Raw genomic sequence first — 22,500 nt, 5'->3', positions numbered from 1 at the left:
CGGGAAAGAACGTGATCTCTCTCTCTCTCTCTCTCTCTCTCTCTCTCTCTCTCTCTCTCTCTCTCTCTCTCTCTCTCTCTCTCTCTCTCTCTCTCTCTCTCTCTCTCTCTCTCTCTCTCTCTCTCTCTCTCTCTCTCTCTCTCTACCTCTCTCTCTCTCTCTTTTTTCCTTCCTCTCTCTCTGTATCCTTCGTCCCTCTCTCTCCTCCTCCTCTTCTCCTTCCATCCTCCCCTTTCCCCCAAGCCACTCATCCGATACCTGCCATCATCAGCTGGTTTTAATTAATGCAGCGGCTCACCTGTGCTTTTTTTTCACCTGCTTGTTACTGTATTCCTACACTCTACACTCTACGTGGGCCTTTTCGTTCATTTTTTGTGACGTTGTGACAAATTTTTCCTGTCTTACATAATAAAGAACACAAAATTTACTCTTTCTCGTCGTTAGGTTGTAAGAAATGCTCAGTAATTGTCTTTTTTTATCCTGTTTGTGTGTGTTTCTTCTTTACACACACACAGACGCACACACAGACGCACACACAGCAGGTTATTGGCAGGGATTTGTGGCTTTGTGGCTTGGCTTGGCTTGGTTTAGTTTATCAAGTATCTTAGTTAATTTGGTTGGTATTTTTCATGTTGTAGTTGTTGTTGTTGTTGTGTGTGTGTGTGTGTGTGTGTGTGTGTGTGTGTGTGTGTGTGTGTGTGTGTGTGTGTGTGTGTGTATGTGTGTATTCCTTTTAGCTTTCTTTCCTCACACTATTTATTTAGATATCTTCGTTTTTTTCCATGTTGCTTTTGTTGTGTGTGGGAGAGCGTGTGTGTGTGTCTGTCTGTCTATGCGTGTCTTCCTTTAGCTGTCTTAAACCCACACCATTTATTTCTCCCTTATTTGTCATATCTCGTTGATTTTTTACCCTTTTTTTCACTCTGCTCTGTTATTCTTTGCTGTTATTCTTTGCTATATTATTCTAAGCTTACGAGGACCCAGTATTGTGTGTTCGAGCTGGCTGGGTACAGTGGGACGTGAGACAGGCTGTGCTTTGAGTGTAAGTAAGGGTTTTCACATTCGAGTCCCGGCCAGTGTTTGAGGTAGTGGTAGTGAAGGAAAGGCCAGGAAGGGTAACAATTCACAAACAGCGCAGCCAAAGTCCCTCGTTAGCAGAAAATGATAAGGGAAGAAAAAAAAAAAAAATGTGTGTTTGTGGACGGCGATGTTGTGTGAATGGAGGGGAATGGCAGGTGGCTCTCCTCACCTGGGCTTTGGGATTGCTAATTAGACCCTTGTTTTGTTATTCTCGTTGTTGTTGTTGTTGTTGCTGCTGCTGTTGTTGTTGTTGTTGTTGTTGTTGTTGTTGTTGTTGTTGTTGTTGTTATCTTAATGGGAGTTAAAAAAGAAATGTATTGTTCTTTAGCTCATCATCATCATCATCATCATCATTATCATCATCATCATCATCATGTTTTATCGTATTCTTCACATTAATTATAGATGAATAGCTAAATAGATAACGAATAGATAGATGGATAGATAGACAGACATTCAGACAGACGGGGAGATAGAGAGGCAGATTAGTAGACATAGACAGACAGACAGACAGACAGACAGACAGACATACAGACAAGATAAACACGACGAGTAGATACACAGATAAATAAACTGATGTGGGAAATAGACAAAAAGATAAATAGCAAAGAGAATAACAATAAACAAATGAATAAATAAATAAATGACATAGATAAATGTAAAAATAAAAATAGATAAGTAGAAGAAAACAGAATAAGAATTAAATGAATAAATAGATAAATAAATAAATAAATAAATAAATAACAGCCAATCAACCTTAAAGAGAGAGAAACTTCGCAGTCATACAATCCAACCCTCTTTCAAAATCACATCCGCATGACGTCACCACTCGCCCCGACCAATCAGGGCCGACCAGCGTGAGGTCACTGCTAATTCCAACCAATGAGAGAACATGAGAGTTACGTCATCGCTCGTTTCCACCAATAGAGACGCTTTCTCCCCGTGACGTCACACCTGCTGACCTCTGCAGGTGTGATTGGTGCAGGTGTGGGTGTGCCTTGTTCTTATTGGGTAAGAAGTGACTCTCTCTCTCTCTCTCTCTCTCTCTCTCTCTCTCTCTCTCTCTCTCTCTCTCTCTCTCTCTCTCTCTCTCTCTCTCTCTCTCTCTCTCATTTTGACCTTGACACGACGAGAGATGAGTTGGTCCAGATGAGAGAGAGAGAGAGAGAGAGAGAGAGAGAGAGACGTTAAGATACACGGAAATGCCAGAAGAAAAGATGAAGAATAAAAAAAGAACGTAATAATATGAACAGGTAAATTCTCTAATATGAGTGTTCACCTTCATGCTACATACTCTCTCTCTCTCTCTCTCTCTCCCTCTCTCTCTCTCTCTCTCTCTCTCTCTCTCTCTCTCTCTCTCTCTCTCTCTCTCTCTCTCATAATCCCCGTGCTCTGATTGGCTGATTTCCTTCACTGGGCAGGTCACTTTTTGCTGAGAGAGAGAGAGAGAGAGAGAGAGAGAGAGAGAGAGAGAGAGAGAGAGAGAGACAGACAGACAGACAGACAGACAGACAGACATCACTCATCACCATTAGCACCACTGACAATTCCTGCTCGTTCCAGAGAAAATTAGAACCACTTTGAAGAAATTTGAAAAGTATTATTTTTTTTCTTCCGCTGTTGTGTAATGGAGCAATATTTGTCACCCACCTTCCTTTTTCATTTATTTATTATTATTATTTTTTATTCTATTTCATCTCACTTTTCATTCTTATCGTCTCCTGCCAAAAATATTTCTCTCGTAACTCTAAATTAAGCATTCCCAGTTCTTGTTACCGTCTCTCCCTGTATTTTCCCTCTTCACTCCCTCTTCACTCATTTCTCCCCACTAGTCCCTTCCAGTGATAGCTATACTAAGTCTTCCCAGTGCGTCTATACAGTATTCCTAATGTTATTCACCAGGTATTTCTTTGTTCACCTCTCGTCTCCTCGCTGTGTCTCATTATACCCTTACCGTGAAATCTTTCTTGAGTATTCCTCGTATTTCTCTTTTCACTCGTTTTTATCCTTACTGTGAGATCTAAACTAAGCAATACCACATGCTGACTGTTTTTAATTTGTTTTTTTTTTTTTTTTTTTTGCCTCTCTTCTTTCTTGTTTCCAGCTGCTCTAACCGTGAAATTTAACTTGAGCACTCCGCGTTTGAATCGTTTAAATCCTTACTATGAGATTTAGACTTCCCCAATGCCACATGTTGACATCTTTTCATCTCGTGTTTTGCTTCTCTCCTTTCCAGCAACTGTACCCTCACCGTGAAATCTAACTAGAGCACTTTGCATAGTTTTCTGTTCATCGGTCTGTATCCGTACTGTGAGATTTAGGCTAAGCAATGCCACATGTTGAGTTCTCATCTAGTTGTTTTGCTTCTCTCTTCTCTCCAGCCACTATACCCTCACCGTGAAATCTATCTTGGGCATTCAACGTGTTTCTTTGTTCACTGGTCTAAATCCTTACTGTGAGATTTACAGCCATATTCAGAAACGCTTCTCTTTCTCACTGACCACAGAGACGATTGGCCGAGTTATAAAGAATACTGACTGTTTATAATGCAGCAAACTTGTTAATATGTCACTAGAATTACAGAAACATTCCCAAAAACTTGTGTCACTTCAACTAGAGCTCTGAAAATAGTGAAGGTGCTGTGAGGCGCGGAAGTGTTTCAGAATATGAGCGTTAAGTTAACCAATACTACACGTTGACAGTTTTCATCTTGTCTTTTTGCTTCTCTCTTCTTTCCAGCCACTCAACACAACCTGCTGGCTTCAACACACGTGCCCGCTGCTGCTGAGTGCCTTCCTTCCTTCCTTCCTTCCTTCCTTCATCATGTAAGTACAGTACCTCCATTTCTTTCATAATTACGAGGCATTGATCGCTTACTATTGATGGTTCAGGCTGGGTTAGGTTAGGCTTAAATTAGGCTTTGGTTGGGTTAGCTTCAAGTTTGTTTGAGTTTGGTGAAGGTATAAAATCAGGTATGAAATAAGATGTCTGCAGAGAGAGAGAGAGAGAGAGAGAGAGAGAGAGAGAGAGAGAGACAGACAGACAAACACACGAGAGCATCTTCACGATCGATATAACTCTCCCTCCCTCACCCTCTTCCTCTCCCTGTCTCTCCCCATCTCTTTTGGCCAATGAGGAGGCGTCATCCACTCTCACACAGCCAATCAGCTTGAGGCTTTACACTGGTGGGTCGATACTGTGCCTAACCTGACAGAGTGGAGGTAGAAGTACAGATGAAGCGAGATAGAAAAATTTAACAGGAAAAGACAGGCAAAAATAACAGGTAAAGGTTGTAAGATAGTGAAGGTTTAGAGGTAACAGGTGAGAGATAATTTAATAGCAACAGGTAGAGAAGCAACAGGTAACAGGCAACAGGTGTGAGGGGAGAGAGGCTTAGCTGTACTGTGTTTGTGAATGAAGTGAAGGGGAGGGAAGGGGAGAGATAGAGAGAGAGGGAAACGAGGAGAGGAGGGATAGAGTATAAGTGGAGGACTGGAGGAGGAGGAGGAGGAGGAGGAGGAGGAGGAGGATGAAGGGAAGAGAACGAAAAATAATTGATGGAGACGAGAAAAAGGGTTCGTATGAAAGAGGAAGAGGAAGAAGAAAGAAACATTGATTGAACATGAGAAGGGAGGAAAGAGGAAAGAGGAAGAAGAAGAGAGAGACGAGGATTGAAGGTGAAAAGGACACAAGAGAAGGATGTGGACGGAGGAAGAGAGGAAGAACAAAGAAATGCGATAGAGAGGGAGAGGAAAAGAGGAAAGGAAGATGATAATGAGGATAATATTATAAGAAGGTAAAAAAGGAAGGAAAAAGAGGAAAAAGGAAAGGAATCGAAAAATTATTGAGTATTATTAATGAAAAGGAAGAGAGAGAGAGAGAGAGAGAGAGAGAGAGAGAGAGAGAGAGAGGAGAAAAGAGAGGAAGTAAAGGAGAAAAGAGGTAGAGAGAGAGAGAGAGAGAGAGAGAGAGAGAGAGAGAGAGAGAGAGAGAGAGACAATCGGATAGAATGATAAGCCACGTTCTGTATCTCTTTGGTGAATTGTACTGGCTCAACCCATGGGCTGGGGTGGATGGTAGGAGGGGTGAGAGATATTAGGGGGTGGGAGGGCGTGGCGAATTAATTAGCAAGGTAACGAGGGTGAACGAAGAGGAGGAGGAGGAGGAGGAGGAGGAGGAGGAGGAGGCAGGTTGGAGGTGTTTTTGATGGTGTTAGAGAACGAGGAGGAGGAAAAATAATTGGTAATGATAGGAGATGAAGGGAAAAAAAACGATAATGATGAAATATATATAATGAAAAACTAGATTAAAAGCACTAATAATAATAATAATAATAATAATAATAATAATAATAATAACAGTACATCTCTAAGGCGATTACTGTAAAGTGCTTTGATGTAGTTTGAATAAAGGGACTAAAATGGAATGACGGTATTAAGAGAGAGAGAGAGAGAGAGAGAGAGCAGACAAACAGAAATATATTAGTAAATAGGAACTGTATTTAACTTCAAAGAGAGAGAGAAAAAAAAGAAGGAGATTTTACCATAGAAGAAAACAGCCTTAAAATAATAAAAAAAAATACATGCCCTTAATTTTCATGTATCATCGAAGTGTCTTGTATTACCATGTATGAAATCACACCAACACACGCGACAACCTCCCTCACCTTCCCCTTCATCCATACATCTCCCATACATACCTTCGTGTTTGTACGTGTGTATGTACCAGCCACACATACACACACTGTTACTGTATCTTTGTTTGTATGTGTGTGTGTGTATCCTCACTGTAGCCACACAGGAAACACACACGCGAGGTAAACTGTAAACTGTATCCTTGTATTGTCTTCACTGTAAACACAGAAAACGCACACACGAGGTAATTTGTAAACTGTATGTGTGTGTGTGTGTGTGTGTGTGTGTGTGTGTGTGTGTGTGTGTGTGTGTGTGTGTGTGTGTGTGTGTGTGTGTGTGTGTATTATCTTCACTGTAAACACATGGAGAACGCACACGCGAGTAAACTGTATACTTGTATCCGTGTATGTATGTGTGTGTATGTGTGTGTATAATCCTCACTGCAAACACACACTTGGATGTATTTCAGACAAGTTATACGTTCACTGACAATAAAAAAAAACGAAAAGGAAAGAAAAACTAAAGCATGAAAGGAGGTTGTTACACTTAGACTTACACTATGGAAAGAAAAACAGGAGATAGAGAGAGAGAGAGAGAGAGAGAGAGAGAGAGAGAGAGAGAGAGAGAGAGAGAGAATCACCTGTCTCCACGATCACCAATCACGAACTGCAGGTGAGGAAGAGAAGACTGGAGAGATATTTCCTACCCATCTCTCCTCTTCTTTTCCCTCCTTCCCTCCTCCTCCCTCCTTTCCTCCATCCCCTCCCTTTCACCCCCTCCTTCCGTCCACCAAGCCACCCAAGGGTCAATGCGAACCTCTTCCCTGACCCTTTACTCTTCTGGGGGACGGTTGGAGTGGGGGAAGGGAGGAAGAGGGTGTGGGGGGCGTGTTTGGGGGAGGGGTGATGTCATGGGAGGGGAAAAAGAGGGGGATGGAGGAAAGATGGGGAGTTTTTCTGTGTATAAGATGGGCATTAGCGACATTTAGTATTTTTGGTCGTGTGTGTGTGTGTGTGTGTGTGTGTGTGTGTGTGTGTGTGCCTTAGGAGATTGCAAGATTTTTTTTTTTTATTCAGATTTCAAAATATTTCTAAAGACCTCAAAATATTTCAAGTTTTCCCCCCTTATTCTTCTTCTTCCCTCCCCTCCCCTTCACACAACACACACACACACACACACACACACACACACACACACACACACACACACACACACACACACACACACACACATCCGGGTCAGTGTTGGGTGCTTTCAGATAGACACACAGACACACAGACAGACACACACACACACACACACACACACTACGCAGGGAGGAAGCTAGTTTGACAGGTATACCCGACCCCCATTAACCCCCTACCACTCATCAGTCACCCCCTCCCCCACACTATACACCCCACGAGCACCTTCACCCATACCCTCACCCATTCCCCCATCACCCCAGGCTCACCCCTCCACCCACAGCTTCCACCTCCCCCCCACTCCCAACTTGTCTAACCAGTAACCGTTTTCTTTGTTTGCTTATCTTCTTATCTTTTTTGCTCCAGGCTCTTCTATTCTCTCCTCTTCATCTGCTTATCCTTTTATTTTATTTTTTTTTCCTGTGGAGCCTTTTAACATATTTCCTCTTCCTCCTCTTCTTCACTTCACACTCTTATATTTTCTCCATTTCATCTCCTTATCCTGCTTTTTACTCCTTTATTCTTTCCTGTGTAGCTTTTTTAACATATTTCCTCTTTCTCCTCCTGTTCACTTCATACACTCTTATATCTCTTCATTTCATCTCCTTTTTTACTTCTTATTTTTTTTCATGTCTGATGTTTTAACTCCTTCAGTACTGGGACACATTTTTACTTTGGGATTTGTGTACGATTTGATCATTTTAGTGACATTAGCAACGGTCTATGGAGGTCAGAAGATTAATGGTCGAAGTCTTCACTATTTTAATCCCTTCAGTACTGGGACACATTTTTACTTTGGGATTTGTGTACTATTAGATCATTTTAGTGACATTAGCAACGGTTTATGGAGGTCAGAAGATTAATGGTCGAAGTTTTCACTATTTTAATCCCTTCAGTACTGGGACACATTTTTACTTTGGAATTTGTGTACGATTAGACCATTTTAGTGACATTAGCAACGGTCTATGGAGGTCAGAAGATTAATGGTCGAAGTCTTCACTATTTTAATCCCCCACATGAGTTTCTGAAGTTGTGTAAAATCACCAAATAGTAAGCATAATAAGGAAACACGTCATGGTACTGAAGGGATTAACATAACTTTGGTTTCCTACTGTCTGTGCTTTCATCCTTCCTTTCTACTTCCTTTATTCCACTTTATCTACTGTTCTTTAAGTCTTATCCTGCTATAAATTTAATAATCCTACTTATAAATTGAATATCTTCTTTTCACTTTATTTTCTTGAACCTCTCACTTCTTCACTTATTTATCTCAATCCTCCATAATTCTTTTCTCTCAACTCAGCTGTGTATCATTATTTTTACCTGTTACGTGTCCCTTCCTCACCTGTGCGCCTTCATCCCCAGCCTCTCCCTCTCTCCCACTCCACCACTAAGCCACACCTAAGTCACTCCCACGCGCGCACACACACACACACACACACACGCACGCACACACACGTACACACACACGTACGCACCTACACATTCATACTAACATCCTGAAAGGTATATAAACTTCCTTCCGGTGGTGTGTGTGTGTGTGTGTGTGTGTGTGTGTGTGTGTGTGTGTGTGTGTGTGTGTGTGTGTCCTCCAAGGTTTAATCTGTCTCCGTTATGTCGTGTTTTGATCTTATTTTTAGAAGAGAAGGAGGGAAGGAGAGAGGGAAGGCGGGAGGGAGGAGAGAGAGGGAGGGAGGAGGAAGGGAGGGGCGGGGTCAAAAAGGGTAAGGGCACAGAGATGAAAGGGTTAGGGGCGGGTGACTCTTTGAAAGGGAAAGTCGATTAAAGAAGGGAGAATCTGGAGGAGGAGGAGGAGGAGGAGGAGGAGGAGGAGGAGGAGGAGGAGGATGGAAAAGGAAACTGAGACGGAACTGTGTGTAGGAAACGATAGAATATAGAGGAATAGAAGAAGAAAGAAGAAGAAGAAGAAGAAGAAGGAAAGGACGTAGAGGATGAAATTAAGCGTTTTCAATAGAAAAAAAAATAATGAAAAGAAGAGAAGGAAGAGGAAGAGATTGAGAAGAAAAAAAATATATAAATAGAAAAGAGTGAAATAGAAAATGAAGAAGGAGAAGCAGCACAGGAAGAAAACAGAGAAATAAAGAAAAGAAGAGAGGAAGAGCACCAAGAACAAGAAGACTGAGAGAGAGAGAGAGAGAGAGAGAGAGAGAGAGAGAGAGAGAGAGAAGGACGCTGAGTAGAAAAAGGAAGGCTGTAGATGGGAAATTATCAAACAAGGAGGAGGAGGAGGAGGAGGAGGAGGAGGAGGAGGAGGAGGAGGAGGAGGAGGAGGAGGAGGAGGAGGAGGAGGAGGAGGAGGAGGAGGAGAAGGAAGGGAGGAGGAGGAGGAGGACCCGTTTAACCTGTAGGTGACCCGGAAGACGATGACCTTGTGTTCCTTCGTCAGGTAATGTGACAGTTGACTCTTGTATCATCTCTCTCTCTCTCTCTCTCTCTCTCTCTCTCTCTCTCTCTCTCTCTCTCTCTCTCTCTCTCTCTCTCTCTCTCTCTCTCTCTCTCTCTCTCTCTCTCTCTTCGTCCTTCCTTATCAGTTTTCTTTTTCTTTTTTCATATTTTTCGTCCTTCACTTTTTCATTAGTTTCTTAATTATTTTTCCTTCATTTTGTTCTTTTGTTCTTTTTATTATTTTTCCCTTTCCTCCTGCTAACATTTTTCATTTTCTCCCTTTTTCTCTCTTGTATTTCTCCTTTCAGTCTATCATTATCTTCATTCTCTTCTGTTACATTATTTTTATTCTGGTTTTCCTCGTCTCTTTTTATTATTCATTTTGTTATTTTTTTTTTTATGTTTCTTGATTTACTTTGAGTCTGCTTTTGTTTCTTTTCCTTTCTTTTTTTCCCGTTTCCTCTTTTCTCTTTCGTCTTTTCTTTATTTCTTAACTTTTATTTGTGTTTTGGATTATCAGATTTATTGTGATTTGTCTTGTTTCTAGTTTCTCTTCCTTTTCTTGTTATTTTCTTCTTTTTTTTCTCGCATCCTTTAGTTAGTCTTTATTCTTCTTTCTTGTTAATTTCTTCTCTCTTTCCTATTTCTTTTAATTATTTCCTCCTCATCATTTTTCATCTCCGTTTTCCATTTTCTTCTCTCTTAATTTCTTTTCCTCCTCCTCCTCATCTCACTTACTATCTCTCTCTCTCTCTCTCTCTCTCTCTCTCTCTCTCTCTCTCTCTCTCTCTCTCTCTCTCTCTCTCTCTCTCTCTCTCTCTCTCTCTCTCTCTTGCCCTTCATCCACTTCCTTCTTAACCACATTTCCTCCAGTGTTACCTCATCTCCATCTTCCACTTTTCCTTCCCTCCCTCCCTCCTTCCTTCCTCCTCCTCCTCCTCCCTCCTCCTCCTCCTCCTCCCTCCCTCCTCCCTCCCTTCGACCTTGAAGTGAAAATATATTGTTAACGGCATAGAATTTATCATCAGAGAGAGAGAGAGAGAGAGAGAGAGAGAGAGAGGGAGAGGGAGTGGGAGGGTGGTGGGTAGGAGAGGGAGACTAAAGGAGGGTGGGAGTGAGCAAAGGAAGGGAGGGAAGGATGGAGGTAGGGAGGGAGGGAGGGAGGGAGGGAAGAGGATGGAGGAAGGAAGTGATTAGTGGAGGAAGAAGGAAGGAAGAGAAGAAAGACGCAATGATTCGTAAAAACATGAAAAAAAAGAAAGAAAGAGGAAGAGGAAAGATGAAGAAAGAAGTTTTGCAAGCTGGAAATAAATTGACATGTAAAATAAAAATAAAAAGTTAAAAGAAAAAAAAAGAAGGAGGAAGAAGAGAAGAGAAGAGAAGAGAAGAGATGAGGAACAAGGAAGGAGAGGAAGAAGGAAGAAAGAAAGAGAAGACAAAGGGATTACATACACTTGCTACGCACTGATGCTTTTGTAATGTAAAAAAAAAAGAAGAAAAAGAAAAAGAAAAATAAATAAATAAGAGAAGAGAAGAGAAAGAAAAGGGACGAAAAGATGAACAATGAAATAAAAACAACAAAAAATAGGAATAAAGAAAATAATGTTGATAATACAGAAGAAATAAAGGAAGAGAAGATGAGATTAATAAAAAGAAGAAAAAAGAAAACCAGATCAATTAAATGACAAGAAAAAGAGAAAAAAGGAAGAAGAAAATGAAGGAAGAAGAAAATAAAGCAAAAATACTGAACAAATAATAATGGCAAAGGGAATCCACGAGCACAAATGAACACAAACGAAGAAAAAACACCAAAAGAGAGAGAGAGAGAGAGAGAGAGAGAGAGAGAGAGAGAGAGAGAGAGAGAGAGAGAGAGAGAGAGAGAGAGAGAGTCATCATGCCATATATGGTATGTGGAAGCTGGCAGTGTTTGTGGTCAGTGGTGTGGGTGGAAGGTTGACCTAGTAACCTCATCCACACACACCTGACCTATTTCCTCTCTCTCTCTCTCTCTCTCTCTCTCTCTCTCTCTCTCTCTCTCTCTCTCTCTCTCTCTCTCTCTCTCTCTCTCTCTCTCTCTCTCTCTAACCGGTCAATTAACTGCGCAATATCCCTTGTGAATTTTGATGTTTTAGAGAGAGAGAGAGAGAGAGAGAGAGAGAGAGAGAGAGAGAGAGAGAGAGAGAGAGAGAGAGAAACAAACATACGAGATGAAAGATAAAGAGAGAGAAAGAAATAAACAGATAAACAGAAAGAAAGAAATAGAAAGAAAGAAAATAACGTAGAAAATAAATAAAAAGCAACACACACACACACACACACACACACACACACACACACACACACACACACACACACACACACACACACACACTAAGGTTTCTGAAAGTCACCTTGAAAACTGAATATAGAAAAAAAAAGGTAAGAAAAAAAAAAGATAGAGATAATAATGATAAGACTCTATGCAGTAAATCGTCATGCTCATCACGTATCCACATAAACTCCACCTGCCTGAGATCATCCACCCTCCACACACTCCACTGTATTTTTAAGCGCTTTTTCTCCTTTCTTTTTTTCCTATTTTTTTTCGCTTTATTGGTATTTCTTTTCTTTTTTTTCTTTTCTTTCTCGTTTTTTTTTCTTATTTTTGTTCTTTTTTTTTTATACTCTCATTTTTTTCTTTCCTTTTTCCTAATTTTTTTCGCTTTTTTGGTGTTTTCTTTTTTTTTCTTTTCTTTCTCGTTTTTTTTTCTTATTTTTGTTCTATTTTTTTTACTTTCATTCTTTTCTTTCCTTTTTTCCTATTTTTTTCGCTTTTTCTTTTTTTTCCTCTTCATTTTATTTTTTCTTATATTTTTCAATTTTTTTCGTTTTCTGACTTTCATTTTTTCTTTTCCTTTTTTCTAATTTTTTCGCTTCTTTGGTTTTCTTTATTTTTCTTTTCTTTCTTTTCATTTTATATTTTTCTTATTTCTTTGCTATTTTTTCCTTTTTTGTTATTTTTTCTTTTCTACTTTCTTTTCCTTTTCTTTATTCTGTTTTATTTCCCATTTATATTTTTCCAGCTTTTTTTCTACTGTCTCTTTCTTTTTTTCCACTTTTTCCTTTCTTTTCTTTCTTTTGCTTTGCTTTCTCTTGTTTATTTTGTTTTCTTTCCCATTTTCCTTCTCTTTTTTTTTCTTTCCTTCCCCATTTCTGTCTCTACTTTATTCCTTTCTTTTCCTGTCTTTTATTTTGCTTTATTTCCCGTCTTTATTTTGTTTTCTTTTCCATTTCTATTTTTTACTCCTTTTTTTTCATTTTTCTATATTTTCCTCCCCTTCTTTATTTTATCTTTCCCTTTCTAGTGTTTCCATTTTTTCCTTCTCTTTTCCATTTTCTTTTGTTTTATCTCGTTTTCCTTTCATTTCTTCACTTCCTTTCTCCCTGTTCGTTAATTTTCCTTTTACTTTTCCTTGTGTCTTGTATTTTCCTTGATTTTTCTTTCTTTTTTTCTTATTTCTCTTATTCGTCCTTGAGTTAGTCAGGTGTTTGTTACTTGTCGCTAATCATTAATTTACTTTTTTATTATCTTCAACATTTTTGTCCATTATCGTATTTATTTATCTTGTTTTTTTTATCATTTCTCATCTCCACTCCTTTATTCATCAGGTTTATGTGCTTTTCTCGTTTTATTTTATTTTTTTTCAGTTTGGCATTTCATAACAACACTTTGATTTATTGTTTTATTTCGTGTTCTCTTTTTATCTCATTCCACTCTTCATTTCACATTTACTCGTATTTCTCTCATCTCCTTCTTTGTCTCCCGTTTCTTTTAGTACTCTTAAATATTTCTTCCCATCGTTCATATTTTTTTTCATACCACTTTCATTTTTTTTTTCTATTTATATCATGTGGGCTTTTCACGGGAACTTCTGGGCTAAAGGGGTTACATTTTTTTTTTTCCTCTTATCTCAAAGCCCACCCGCTAGGAAACCTTTGCCCCGAGTGAGGAAGCCCAACCTACACTCGGACCGTGCTCTTCCACTCATCATCTCTGTGGTCTTCCAAAACTCACTACCAACTAAACTACTGAAAAGTCACCATTAACCAACGCAAAGTAAACTCAATTCTCATCTCACCATTACATAAGAAATCACCATTAACGTTACCCTTCATTACTGGGACACATTTTTACCATGAGTTTTTTTTTTTTTTTTTTTTTTTTTTGATTGGACTTTGACATTAGGAAAGGTGAAAAGTTGTTGTTTTTGTTGTTTTTTTTTGGTTGTTGGTTTACGATTTTCTTTTAACTTTTTTATTTTCGTTATTCAATTTTCTTTCCCATTTCTATTTTTTCCACCTTTTTCTGCTGTCTCTCTTTTTTCCTTTTTCCTTTCTTTTCTTTATTTTCTTTTGCTTTCTCTTGTTAATCTTGCTTTCTTTCCCATTTCAGAAGAATATTTTAATAGTGTTTGTTCTTTTTAACCCTTTCAGTACTGGGACACATTTTTTACCCTGAGATTTGCGTACGATTAGACCATTTTATTGACATTAGGAAGGGTCTATGGAGGTCAGGAGATTAATGGCCAGAGTCTTCACCATTTCAGTTCCTTCACATAAGTTTCTGAAGCTGTATAGAATCACCAAACAGTGAACAGAATGAATATGAAGAAGCGTCGTGGTACTGAAAGGGTTAAGATAAATAAGCTGTGATGAGAAGTATGTTGGATGTTCAAGAATGTTTTTTTTTTCAGTATGAGAGAGAGAGAGAGAGAGAGAGAGAGAGAGAGAGAGAGAGAGAGAGAGAGAGAGAGAGAGAGAACAAGAATCCAGCCATAAGAAACTGAATAATCAATTAAAGCAACATGAACAACGCTCTCTGTGACCTTGAAAAAACTGCCAAGGTGAGAGAGAGAGAGAGAGAGAGAGAGAGAGAGAGAGAGAGAGAGAGAATGAAAATAAACCCAAGAAAACATGTATTAATAGGATTCATTTTATTATTTCAAGACAGGTAAAGGTAACATTATACATACAAGGCTCCACTTATCCCCCTCCCACCCTCCCTACCCACCCGTCCCCCCTTTACCTGTAAGTCACTGAATTATTACAGGTGACTTGCATTGTGTCCCTGTATTTGTCTTCACTGTTCATTATGCAACAAGTAAGTATTGATTGCAAAATGTTTCGTTTATTTTACCTAGTTTTTTAAAGATTTCTGAGAGCTTAATTTTGGGGGGAGTTTTTGTGAATGGAAAGGGTGGAAGGAGTAAGGAATAGAGAGAGAGAGAGAGAGAGAGAGAGAGAGAGAGAGAGAGAGAGAGAGAGAGAGAGAGAGAGAGAGAGAGAGAGAGAGAGAGAGACGGATCAAGACAGGCTTCTCACACCAGGTCACGATTGCAGGTGTTTTGTTAATGACGTCATGCTCAGGTGAGAGAGAGAGAGAGAGAGAGAGAGAGAGAGAGAGAGAGAGAGAGAGAGATGGAGATGGAAGGATGAATTGTAAGTTATTGAAGGTGGAGAGAAGGTGAGAGTGGAGAGAGAGAGAGAGAGAGAGAGAGAGAGAGAGAGAGAGAGAGAGAGAGAGAGAGAGAGAGAGAGAGAGAGAGAATGCGAGAGAGAGAGAGAGAAGAACAGAGAGAGGAGGAGGAGGAGGAGGAGGAGGAGGAGGAGGAGGAGGAGGAACGAAGGACGATATAGAAATTTTTCGAGTATTTAACGTGACCAGACGCCTCCTCTTTCTCCTCCTCTTCCTCCTCCTCCTCCTCCTCCTCCTCCTCCTCCTCCTCCTCCTCCTCCTCCTCCTCCTCCTCCTCCTCCTCTTCCTCCTCGTCCTTCCCCTCCTCACTACGTAATCAGGAAGAGACGCTAATTTTCCCACTCTCTGTGTCACGAAATCATGCGTAACAAAGGAAAAACAACTATTACATCACCGACAGTAACAGTAACAGTAGTAGTAGTAGTAGTAGTAGTAGTAGTAGTAGTAGTAGTAGTAGTAGTAGTAGTAAAGATAGTAGTAGTAGTAGTAGTAAGAGAAGTAAAAGTAGTGATGGTGATACACACACACACACACACACACACACACACACACACACACACACACACACACACACACACACACACACACACACACACACACACACACACACACACACACACACACACACACACACACACACACACACACACACACGAGAACAAGAACATCCGGCTTACAGATCAGATGAAGTAAGAGTGAAGAAAAGGCAGACAAACAGACAGGCAGACACCCACCTACACACACACACACACACACACACACACACACACACACACACACACACACACACACACAGGGCGGGGCGGGGCTGTGTGAGGTCAAAGATGTGTACAGCCGGTCACCACCATTCACCACACCACACCAGTCACCACTCCACCACCTGCCACCAAACGAGCCAAGCCTTTATGTGTAGGTGGCATGGACCAGCACACTAACCTTACTAGCATCTAAGCCCGCCAAAAAAAGCTTGATCTAACCCACTCCAGCTTGAACCCCAAAGCTTAAGGCAAGTTTATTCCTTCCTTTCACTCCTGGTAATCTTTTTTTTCCTCATTTTTTCTCGTTTTCTTTTTTTTTTTATTGCGTCTCTGTAAGGATGTAAATTCGGGAGTGAGTTACGATAAGAGATTTACGAGGGTGGTGTTGCGTTTATTGGTGTTGTTCTCAGTGTTGTTATTGCGGTGTTGAATGTTTTAATGGTCCTTTCTACTCCTGAAATGACTTTACTGCTGCTCCTCATGATGCTACTACTACTACTACTACTGCTACTGCTACTGCTACTACTGCTACTACTGTCTCTCTCTCTCTCTTTCTTCTTCTTCTGTTGGTTTCTTGTTATATTTATGTCTTTTTTATTTATTTATTTATTTATTTATTTATTTGGTTAGGTTTAATTTGGTTCTCTCTAGTTTCAGTGTTTCAGTATAGTTTTTAAGGTTAATTGTGTTGGTTGTGCTGTTAGTGTTACTGATTTTGATGTTTTTAATGTTGCTGTTCTTGATCTTGACGATATTGTTGCTAAAATTAATGTTCTTGATCTTGCTAGCTTTTCTTTTTTTATCTACTACTACTACTACTACTATTACTACTACTACTACCACCACTACTACTACTGGACAAGGATGTTATTACCAGCGCCCTTTGTGTCTTCAGAAACTCCGTAATTTTACCAAGCCTTCAAAGGATGTAATTAAGTATTCTTTTGTCATTTATTTCTTCCCTGATATTGAGCTTCGTGTAATGGAGAGACTGGGGTGGTGGTGGTGGTGGTGGTGGTGGTGGTGGTGGTGGGGAAAAGTGAAGATACAGAAGACAAGCGAATATAATGAAGGTGATGACAATGAAGTGGTGGGTGATTGGTGATGATGATGATGATGATGATGATGGTGATGATGATGAGTTTTGTAAGGTTTGTGGGTGAAATAAAATGAACAATAGCCTTAAAGGAACATGATAGTGAGAATAACAGTGAAGATGATAATAATGATAATAATAATAACAACAATGTTAATAATGTAAGGTTGCAACTATTCATTTATTCATCTATTCATACCTTTCTCTATTTACTTTCATACCTTCACTGGTCTATATAATTTCTTTTGTTACCTTTGAAGTGTGTGTGTGTGTGTGTGTGTGTGTGTGTGTGTGTGTGTGTGTCTTTTATATGCAAGAGATTCGTTTGTGTGTGTGAGTGTGTGGGAGTTCCTTCAGGTCTTAGAGAGAGAGAGAGAGAGAGAGAGAGAGAGAGAGAGAGAGAGAGAGAGGACTAAAAAGGGAGAAATTAAAACTGTCTGGAAAAAAAACATGTGTAGATTAGTTGGAAACTCTTTACAGAAGGGAGAGGATGGAAAAGGTAGATTGATTAAGAGAGAGAGAGAGAGAGAGAGGAGAAAGGAAGAGATGAGAGAGAAAGGAGGTGCAGGTGGACAAGAAGAATATAAGAGAAAGGTGAAAGAAATTTATGAGAAAGAGCGAGAGAGAGAGAGAGAGAGAGAGAGAGAGAGAGAGAGAGAGAGAGAGAGAGAAGAGAGGAGAAAAGAAGATTACTATGATATAAATAAAAAAGAAAATCACAAAAGCTGTACACAAGAAAAAAAAATAAATAAATAAAATAGAATAGGAGGAAGACTAAGATAAGATTACCATGATATGATTAAAAGTATTGCCACAAATGAAGGCTGTAAACAATAAACAAATAAATAGATAAATAAACAGAACCGGAGGAAGTCTATTAATGTAAGGAAAGATCTATTAGTTATGTATCATCAAATCAGCATAGCCCACGTTGGTACAGTGTTTACAGATACGTCTCGCATGAACGCTACACGAGGCTGGGATGAGGAAAAACCGTGCATAAAAAAAGACAGGAGAGAAATTATGTTCGTGTGTGAGATTAGCCACGTGTTTGTTATATTAAGATGCTGATAATGCATTCTTCTATCTCTGCATTAGCGTTCCAGTGTTGTGTAGCGATGAGAGGGAAATATTTGATACGAGTCTTATATAAAAAAAAAAACAGTGTCATATTTAAGTAGCGAATGATGTGTAAATGTTATTCCATAGTAGTTTAAGAATGTGTTTTTTTTTTTGTGTGAAAGGCGAAATCTGAGCAAGGGCAACAAGAATGATTAAACAAAAAAGACCCACTTAGATGCCAGTTTCCGAGCAGGTCCGAGAGAGTTCGCCAAAAGAATGGGATGAGCATCTTGAAAAATCCTTCCCTCTTAAATTAGCTCAGATCATAGGAAGATGGAAATACAGAAGCAGGAGAAAAGGATGAATGATTGAGAATACTAGCTCAAGAAGATTTAAAGTTAACTAGTGGAGGAGAATCTATTAAAATATAAAGATGAAATATTGATAAAGTAGAAATACATAAGCAAGTAGGGAGTTTCAGAGTGTGCCAGAGAGAAGGATAAATGATTGGGAATGCTAGTAAAAGGACTAATAATTAACTAATAGAGGAGAAACTATTGAAATTATAAAAAGATGAAATATGAATAAAGTAGAAATACAGACGCAGGCAGGGAGTTCCAGAGTGTACCAGAGAAACGGGTGATTAATTGCGGTTGTAAAAGGAGATTACTGATTAAATAGCAGAGAAGAAACTATTGAAATATAGAAAGATGAAATATGAAGAAAGATCGATAACATTCAAGGTACAAATAAGTAACAGTAAAACATTCACCTTAAAATGACATGTTTAGGAACGTTTGAAGAAGTCAATGTGTCAACCGCTGTAGTGTTTTGCGCCCACTACAAATGTCACGCGAGGCAAACAATCTAAGAACTCGATAAGAACACGGAACAAAGGAAGAGCAAAGCGAGAGAAAAGAAAAAAGATAGATAAAAAATAGCACTATATATTGTTAGAGTAAAAACTTTTTATAAACACACTAAAACATGATTTACTAAAGAATGTTACGAGAGAGAGAGAGAGAGAGAGAGAGAGAGAGAGAGAGAGAGAGACGAAGACAAAGATAGAGCATAGAGAAGTAAAAAAAAATCCACCAGAAAGATTCCAATCCTATATTCGTTATAGTAAAAGTATTAGGAACATTTCAGACCCTTTGGACATACAGACACCAAATTAGCAGCAATAAAGGTGTGCTACAAAGGTTATCTCTTCATTCAGGGCTATATTTGAATCTTTATGGCCCACCGAAGACCCACGTATGAAGTTCCAAACCTGTGTGAATCTCGAGTGTTAGAACTGTCTCTTGTGTTCGCTTCAGTTCAGAGTTCTGTTTTTTTTTTTTTTTTTTTCGTGGAATGTAAAAAGTGTTGTGTGTGTGTGTGTGTGTGTGTGTGTGTGTGTGTGTGTGTGTGTGTGTGTGTGTTCAGGTGAGACTTCCAGCTCTAATTACAGGTGAAGGGCTTGCTGATTGCTTGCTTGTTTCTCTCTCTCTCTCTCTCTCTCTCTCTCTCTCTCTCTCTCTCTCTCTCTCTCTCTCTCTCTCTCTCTCTCTCTCTCTCTCTCTCTCTCTCTCTCTCTCTCTCTCATGATTATCATCTCTCCATTTTTCTCTTAGTTAATCAAAACCTATTAATATTTACAAAACACTATTAGCACAAGCACTAACATCGATTTCCAAAACGTAGAAGAAATACATGCCCATTTTCTGTTACGCCTCATAGAAAACCCGGGAATTCGATGGGAGACTCAACTGAAGTGAGGGAGTGATACAAAACCGCTTTATTCCTGTTCAAACAACCTTCCCCCGTGTTCTCCTCGCCCCTCACCTTCCTCATCGTGACGTATCATTTGTTTGCCTGTATATTTCTCCTCACACACCACGTAACGGAAGGAGAAGGACTTTCCTTGAATAATTTGAGATGCTGAGGTTCCGCTAGTGTGGTGCTGCTGATTAACCCTTTCAGTACTGGGAAACATTTTTTACCATCAGATTTGTGTACGATTAGACCATTTTATTGACATTAGGAAGGGTCTATGGAGGTCAGAAGATTAATGGCCGCAGTCTTCACTATTTTAATCCCTTCAGTACTGGGACACATTTTTTACCTTGAGATTTGTGTACGATTAGACCATTTTATTTACACTAGGAAGGGGCTATGGAGGTCAGAAGATTAATGTCTTCACTATTTTAATCCCTTCAGTACTGGGACACATTTTTTACCTTGAGATTTGTGTACGATTAGACCATTTTATTTACACTAGGAAGGGGCTATGGAGGTCAGAAGATTAATGGCTACAGTCTTCACTATTCTAATCCCCCACATGAGTTTCTGAAGGTGTACAAAATCACCAAATAGTAACCAGAAGGAATATGGAAACGCGTCATGGTACTGAAGGGGTTAAAACCAAGAGGAATGCGTGGAAGAACTGGTGTTTAAGAGTTAGAAGAGTGGAATGTGTTTGATGAGCCTGAAGAAGCGAGCAAGGACAAGGATATGAGGAGTAGGAAGTCTTAAAGGTCACTTGTCCAGAAAGATGGAAGGAAAAGAGAAGGAGTTTAGTGGGTGTGGAAGAAGGATAAATGTTTAATTCAAAAGCAGCATGACTCGGGAAATTTTGTACTGTGTTAACTGTTTTTATTGTTGTTGTTGTTGTTGTTGTTGTTTTCTTACTGCTACTGTTTCTTCCGTACTACTACTGTATCTACTACTACTACTACTACTACCACCACCACCACCACCACCACCACCACCACCACCACCACCACCACCACCACCACAAACACAGACGCAAAAACAGAATACCCTCCCCTCTGGTACCTTCAACTTTCACGTTTTCTGTTGATACAAGCAGACACAGAGAAAGGGAAGAAGGTTGGCTCCAATTATTCCACTCACTCTATCTCGACTCCCATTTTCTACGTCCTCTTTGTTGCGTGGCGGTCCGGAAGGTTACGGAAGGTCGCTCGTAGTATTGGATCATGTTACGTAGTATTAGATTGTGTATGTGGCCAGGCAGAGAGTATTGTGAACCCCTTACTTTGGATTACACTGAGGTAGGTCCAATTGTTCCTCTGTGTGTGTGTGTGTGTGTGTGTGTGTGTGTGTGTGTGTGTGTGTGTGTGTGTGTGTGTGTGTGTGTGTGTGTGTGTGTGTGTGAGCGTCCGTCCTTACTCCCGTTAGTTTCTCATCATTATATGGAAGAAGAGTAATGTCTGGCGGGATGTTGCAAGACTCTCTCTCTCTCTCTCTCTCTCTCTCTCTCTCTCTCTCTCTCTCTCTCTCTGATCTTTTTTTTTCATGTTTCGTCTAATTTTTCATCTATTTTTACATTTTTTCTTATAGTTTCGTGTTTTTATTCGTGTTAATTAATTTCTTTTAACATTATAGACTCTCTCTCTCTCTCTCTCTCTCTCTCTCTCTCTCTCTCTCTCTCTCTCTCTCTCTCTCTCTCTCTCTCTCTCTCTCTCTCTCTCTCTCTCTCTCTCTCTCTCTCTTCCCCACCTCTCCCTCCTTCCTTCCCTCCCCCTTCCCCCTCCCTCTCACCCACCCCATACACACCACCACACATCTCATAATATCCCATTTTCTTTTTCTAACACCTGGCTATCACCTCCCACACCTCACTAGGAAAAGAACCCCTCGCTACCTGTCGCTAATTAACACCCCACCAGGTATGTACAGGTGGCTCAGGTGTCTCAGGTATCCTTCATTAGTATTCCCCTCCAGACACAGGTAATGCATACGTGGTAATCGTTGGGGGAATTAATTGCAGGTGTGTGAAGATTTTTAGTTCGTTTTCTATTTCATTTTATTGTTAGTCATTTTTTTTTTTTTTTTTTTTTTTGTTGTTTTGTGGATCTTTTATCTTCGTTTGTTTTAATTTTTTTTTTCTGTCTTATTTTTTTTTTCTTTATTTATTTCAGGTATTTATTATATTATCTACCTTTTTCCCTCTTCTTCCTCGTTCACTTGTTTATTTATTTATTTATTTATTTTTTAGTTATTTATTTTTGTACTGAATTTTGTGTGTTCTCTCGTTTCTTATATACATTTTTTTTTTTTGCTGTTTTGTGGTTCTGTTTTCGTTGTCTTAGTTTTTTTTTTCTCTCTTCTATTACTCCCTTTCTCTTTTTTTATTTCAGTTTTCTCCATTATATTATCCATCTTTTCCTTCTCCTCCCTCTTTTCCTTTTCCTTTTTTTCCCTTCTTGCTATGTCCTAATCCTAATAATTTACCTCCATTTATCAACTTCATTATCTTCGTTACATTGCCAACCACCTCTCACTTCCTTCTTCCTCTTGTACAGTACCTCTTATCACGCCCTTCTCCACTTACACCTCTTCCACCTCCTCCTCCACCTCCTCCTCCAGACCTCTTAGACGAGTGTTCCTTCCTCTCTGCTTTTCTTTCATGACCAGCTCACCGTAACGCTCTTTATGTCTTCCTCTTCTTCCTGACCAGTGTGTTCTCATCTTCGTGCTCCTCCTCCTCCTCCTCCTCCTCCTCCTTCTACCACGTCTTCAGTAGTTTTAGATTCACTCCTCAAACAAAGACACGTGTTCGATTCTTCTCTCCTCCTCCTCCTCCTCCTCCTCCTCCTCCTCCTCCTCCTCCTCCACCTCTGTCGGCCGGATATGATTTCTCCTTCAGGATGGCAACACTGCAGGGGAGGATAACCAAACTTGGCAGCACTGTTCACTATGAGTCACCACACTGGGGCAGGATATCGGGTTTCTCCTGTGTGTGTGTGTGTGTGTGTGT

The 22,500-nt window shown here is 39.7% G+C and overlaps 1 protein-coding gene and 1 long non-coding RNA gene across 7 annotated transcripts in view; one reads left to right on the top strand and one right to left on the bottom strand.

Moving 5' to 3' along the window:
- Positions 1-22,500, top strand: part of LOC123501340 — a 160,282-nt gene that overhangs the window by 49,732 nt on the left and 88,050 nt on the right. For both annotated transcript variants that reach the window (XR_006673608.1, XR_006673606.1), the window contains exon 3: positions 3,820-3,905. This is a non-coding gene — a long non-coding RNA (uncharacterized LOC123501340). The remainder of the gene's footprint in view (positions 1-3,819; positions 3,906-22,500) is intronic.
- Positions 1-22,500, bottom strand: part of LOC123501338 (uncharacterized PE-PGRS family protein PE_PGRS54-like) — a 78,938-nt gene that overhangs the window by 30,805 nt on the left and 25,633 nt on the right. The window contains exon 1 of one of the 5 annotated variants that reach the window (XM_045250121.1): positions 6,355-6,400. The exons of 3 other annotated variants lie outside the window; for them this stretch is intronic. The gene's annotated coding sequence lies outside the window, so the exon portion shown is untranslated. Of the gene's footprint in view, positions 1-5,779; positions 5,962-6,354; positions 6,401-22,500 lie in introns of those variants that run through there. One more of the 5 variants, XM_045250122.1, reaches the window with a different exon arrangement.

This window comes from Portunus trituberculatus, chromosome 9, assembly GCF_017591435.1.
Source record: "Portunus trituberculatus isolate SZX2019 chromosome 9, ASM1759143v1, whole genome shotgun sequence".
Lineage (NCBI taxonomy): Eukaryota > Metazoa > Arthropoda > Malacostraca > Decapoda > Portunidae > Portunus > Portunus trituberculatus.
This window is presented reverse-complemented; position numbering and strand designations above follow the sequence as displayed.